This window comes from Tamandua tetradactyla, chromosome 7, assembly GCF_023851605.1.
Source record: "Tamandua tetradactyla isolate mTamTet1 chromosome 7, mTamTet1.pri, whole genome shotgun sequence".
Classification (NCBI taxonomy): Eukaryota; Metazoa; Chordata; class Mammalia; order Pilosa; family Myrmecophagidae; genus Tamandua; species Tamandua tetradactyla.
This window is the reverse complement of record NC_135333.1, coordinates 135,969,127-135,975,126: the sequence shown is the minus strand read 5'-3', so window position 1 is coordinate 135,975,126 and position 6,000 is coordinate 135,969,127.

Below are 6,000 nucleotides of genomic sequence, written 5' to 3'. Positions count from 1 at the left end.
TATACTAGGAGGCATGCACAAGGAGGTTTATTTCATGATGATTTTATTAATGAAATAATCAGGAACACTGTCCATTGATGCTAGAATCATGAACCAAATTACAGTCTATCCAAATATGGGATGTTCTCCAACAGATAAAAGAATGAAGTTTGAAGTGCATCCATACGTGGACTCACATTGAAAGGTCTCAGAGTCATACTGTTGAGAATAAAAGCAAGTTATAGAGAATATACAATGTTATGCCATTTAAATACATGGATAAAAATCATTTCACACTGATTATGCCTACAGATATAAACATACATACATGTAAATGTAAGGGCAAATAATTCAAATAGATAACTATATATATATATAATTGACTTTAATGGTTTTCTGTGGACTGCTCAGGATTTTTTCAAGGCTGCATGACAAAAAATTACTTCAAGTATTATATAAATATGCTATATTGTTATTTCATTTCCTAGGCAAAGTAATGAGAAGATTGAATCTTATTTATCTCAGAAGAATCCCTGCAAATCAAGATCTTGAGGGCTAATGAATGAAATGAATTATGGAAGGCTAAAATCCACTGTTTTTCATCACTTTCCGTTCGAATATTTTGGAAAAATAAATGTGTAGGGTAAGAAGGAAAGAGTGGAAGCCTAACCAGGTGATTCTGCTTAGGCAGAATCATTCATAATCTATTTTCTTATGCTATTAGGGCATTAATATTCTAATGGTTACATTTAACTTCTGTAATCACAGAAGTATAATCATGTGGTTACACAAACTCTCTTTTGTTCTCAAAAGAAGTGTTGACTAATGCTTCATCCAGTGTATAAGATCAGGACATATTTGTTGATTGATTGGAACAATGTCTTTCGGTTAACTTAAAAAGAGTAAAGATTCAAGGATATTTCCCCAGGTATATAATTTCTAAAGGGAAATAGTGTGAATCCTTTACTCTCAGATGAGATGTATCTAAGAGATTATAAATCTAGTAGCATTCCACTATTTTTTAATGTGGATTGATTCATATGATGATAAAAGTGGTGAAGAACTTCTAATATCTTTCTGCTGTCCTATTGACTATTTAAAATACCATATAAATCTCACTATTAATTTCAATCACTCAATGGATGCATCTGTCAGATCTGCAGTCAAGATTTGCAGACACTGATTTCTGAAAGGATAAAGAATAAGAAAAAATTTAGCTCTGACAATCAAGATAAATAACTACTAACAGTTGAAAAACCACTGAATTAAATTCTGAAATACAGGTTTGTTTGAGGATTTAACTATTGAACTGAGAAATGAACAATGCTGAAATACCAGTCACCTTAGGATCTTGTAATGGCTTTAAAAAATTCAAGAGTGCTTCTCAATGTTAAATGAAAAATAATCCTGTAGCCTGCAGGTTTGTGAATCTTCTAGTTAGTCGTCTTGCAATAATACAAAGAGGAGGCATTTGTTTTCAAACAGATCTTTCTCCATTCTTGCCGTATGGCCATTGCCATCGGTTGAATCTGTGGTGGACCCCAGAAAAGCCATGCCCTTTGATCCTCATTCAATATTGCTGGGTGGGAGCATTTTGATTGTTTCCATGAAGATGTGACCCACCCAATTGTGGGTGGTAACTTTGATTAGATGATTTTCATGGAGGTGTGTCTCCACCCACTGAAGGTGGAGTTGCTTCTGGAATCCTTTAAAAGAGGAAACATTTTCAAGAGAACCTCTTTTGGCAGAGCCACGTAAAAGCCAACAGATGCCGCCATGTTTGCCATGTGCCCTTCCAGCTGAGAGAGAAATGTTGAACGTTGTCGGTCTTCTTGCACCAAGGTATCGTTCCCTGGATGCCTTAAATTGGACATTTCTATTGACTTGTTTTAATTGGGACATTTTCTCAGCCTTGGAACTGTAAACTAGCAACTCATTAAATTCCCCCTTTTAAAAGCCATTCCGTTTCTGGTATATTGCATTCCGGCAGCCAGCAAACTAGAACACCATCTGATACTCAGATTATTTCTTCAGCAATTAATCAGATCAGCAGATCTTTTCAGAACATACCCCTCCCAAATTCCCTTATTAAAGAGATTTGCAAGAGTAATTTCTTGCCTTACTCATTGTTCAGCTTGTTCTCTGGCAAATGGACTTGGAGACTTTACAACTTTTTGTTATCCAGAATCCTATGGAGGATATGTGTGGTGGAATCCTTTGCTCTAGGGATTTTTTTTTCTCTTATTTAAGTCCTCCAATACAAAGCCTTTTTTCCCCCAAACACAGTACATAAAATGGACAATTCTTGTAATTTCCACTTGAACTTTTAATGAATTTCTCAGATTAAAAAAAAGTCAAAAACAGAATTCTTCATTCATGACCTCCCCACCTCCAACAAATCTGCTCCTCCAGCATCCCCCATCATAGTAAACTGTCCCCTCCAAGCCATAGATTCCTTAAACCAAAATCCTGGGGGTCATCCTTTATCTCTCTCTTTCTTTCAGGCCCCATTTCAAGTTATCAAGAAATCTTCTCATTGCTATCATCAAATACTCATGACGTGACCCCTTCTCACCAGGCCAACCCACTGCCGGTCCAGGCCTCTGCTGTGCCTACCTGCTCTTCTGCACTGGCCTCCTCACTGATCCCCTTGTACCTACTCTTTACCCCTCGGAGTTTGTTTCCCAATACTGTGAAAATATAAGCCTGAGTGTGTCAAGTCCTTCTCAAATCCCTCCAATGGCCTCCCCTCACACCTAGAACAAAATTCTTGGACAGCGTATCCAAAATGGGACTGCTGTCACAACTGCCTTAGTCTACCTTATTATTCCTTCCTAGTCATCATATACTTTGTGAAAGCAGGGACCTCATCTGTCCTATTCACCACAGTATCCCCAGTGCCTGGGACAGGGCCTGGCGCATGGCGACACTTGATAAATAATAGTTAAAATGAACAATCGGACACTTGAAATGGGCAAATTTTATGGTGAACAAATTAAACTCAATAAAGCTGTTAAAAAAATCAGACCCATGATTTTTTAAATTGAGGAAACAGTGAAAGAATTGAGTAACCAAATGAATTAAAGCAAAACTTAGCTTGAATTGACTATATGCCACAAAATGAAGTTTAAAAGTATTGCATTATAGAAAGCAACAATATCTGGTTGTGATTCAAATTTTATCCATTGAATGGATGTCTACTTCTTCCTGAGTGATAGGCTTGGAAGTTTGTAACATTACAATTTGTTATTTAATATGAATTTACACATTTGTGTGTTTGCTGTGCGCGCCAGGTACTGTGCCAGTTTGTACATAAATTATCTCACAGTCCTCTGAGCAAGTGCCATAATAATATCATAACAAGGAAAGTGTGGCTTAGAGATTTGTTTCTAGTCCAAGTCATGGCTACTCAATGGTAGCCGTTGGATTTGAACCTAGACAAGCTCCAGGACTCATCCTGGATTTTGACAGAAAGGACAGAAAAAAGGCCATGCGATGGATGCCAAATTGCCATTTTTTGTAAGTGCTAGGGGATCCCAGGATGTTTTTTTTAACCCATCTTGCCTGCCTCTCGCATCCTTCTTTCCTTCTACTCTAGTGGGATAGCCCATTATGCCAAACCAGGCCCAAGATTACCCTTTTACACTTGAACTGCCCTCCCAGTGATGTGTTGCTTTATATGATTCTAATGGGATCCAGGCACCTGTTTATCACACAATCTTTCCTTATTCTCTATTGCAGTATGTGTTTCTATTCCAGAATTTCTTTAAATACAGGGCTTATTGTCTCTCCCCAAATAGCCCATTGTTGTTAACTGCTTTCCACACTGAACCATCCATATTACTTTTGAAAACATTCTACAGTATAAATTCTCTTGGGACCTGCTCAAACCAGACACCTTTCTCTAAAGCAGTCACATAAGGTGGAAAATAAGTGTCATAATTCAGTTTATTTTTTCTCTTTACTGTCTCTTAATTGACATCTATCATGGTACTTTCTTTCTGAGTAATTCTCAACTGTGAAGTTCTTCCCAAAAGGCTGCTCTACCATCCACTCTTTGCAACTGCTTTTATACCATGTGTCTTGCCTTTTGCATCATTTTCCTCTCCCATCATTCTCCTCTCCCAAAAATCCAACAACTGACCCTTTCACTTTTATACTAAGAATCTGATGAATAGATGGGAAGGAAGATCAGAAGAAGAACTCTAATCTTCCTTCCTCAAGAGTTCTAAGTAATGCACAGTGCTGGGTAGCTAGAGTAGCTTCCACAGCTTCTTGCCTACTAAGCCATAATGCAACAGCTGGGTATGAAAATATAAACCCTGTCACTTTTCCAAACAGTATGAGACCTGGCCTGAAGGAGCCTGAGGGATTTGAGAAGGACTCCACATGGGGTAAAGCGTAGGTAGAGGGGGATCAGTAAGGAGGCCAGTGCAGAAGACCAGGTAGACACAGCAGAGGCTTGGACTTCCAGTGGGTTGGGTTGGTGAAAAGGGGTCACGTCATGAGTATTTGATGATAGCAATGACAAGAAGACATTTCCCTGTCTTCTTTGGAAAGCTTCCCCTCTTTTTTCTCAACTTCTCATATTTGGGATCACAAACCTCCCCTTGCATTTATTTCCATGCTATCAGGTATCATTGTGATTTATATAAAACAAGATCACGTTTTAGCAGTGGACTACCCCTTATAATATCATGCACTTATATGACATTTTATGATCTTCAAAGATGTTTTACATATCTAATTTAACTAAATGTTTTGGACAATACTGTGAAATAGATGTTACCATCTCAATTCAAGGGAAAAGGAAACTGGTTCAAGAGCTTTTTCCCTTGCCCCACACTCCCCAAAAAATTAGAAGTGAGAGTAGAATACAGATATTCATTTCACTATATTAAATCACTTGTTAATTTGCTGCAGTAAAATATGGTAGAAGATATTCAGTCCAATACATAGACACATATATCTATTTAAATTTAAATGAATTAAAATGAAACAAAATAAAAACTTCAGGCTCTCAGTCATATTAATCACATATTTAGTGATCAATAATCAGGTATAGAAAGTGGCTACCGTATTGGATAGTGCAAATATTGAACATTTCCATCATCAAAGAAAATTCTATTGGACTTTGCTGCCTAGATTCCTAGGATATAAAGAGAATTTTCAGTATCTAAGCTTTTTGTCTGCAATTGCATTTGGGAAAATATCACATAAATTGGAAATGCATGTTCTAATTCAATTTAATTATTTTTTCTCTTTCCTGCCACTCCATTGACATCTGGCACTGTATTCCCAGGAAGTATGGAATCATCTTATGTATCATTAATACCCTGTCTGGTAGTTGGGAACCCCTATTTTTAAAAAATCAAAGAATCAGATGACAACCCCTTAATAAATAGCTAATAGACATTATCTGTTACAGCGCTCTTATTATATGATTGCTGAAATTGAAGCCCCAAATGATAATGCAGCTTTTCCAAAGTCAGAACAGTTAATGGTAGAGCCAACAATAAAAAAAATATGCATCTCCAGATTCCCTATTCAATGCTTTCTTCACAAAACCACACGATTTTACTAAACATTCGTAATCTATGAGAGCCTATGCTAGATGACAATTAGGAGAAAAAGTCGGAGGGCTGCTCCCTCATTTCTCTATTCACTCCTTTCCTTCCATAATCCTTGAAAATGGAAAGGCTATTTTTCTAGGCTATATATAAAAGAGCATCCATTTGAGGCCACCAAGACAGCTGGCCGACAGATTATACAGCCTGCTCCTTGGAAAATGAGACCATGTCTCATACCCCAGTTAAACCCCTTAACTTTTGTTCCAGACATGTGTCTGCTGAGCACCGCTCTCATATCATCCTTCCTTTAGTAGCCACTGCACGCAACTCGGATCTTCCTTCCTCAAGAGTTTTAAGTAATGCACAGTGCTGGGCAGCTAGAGTAGCTTCCACAGCTTCATGCCTACTAAGCCATAATGCAACAGCTGGGTATGAAAATATAAACCCTGCC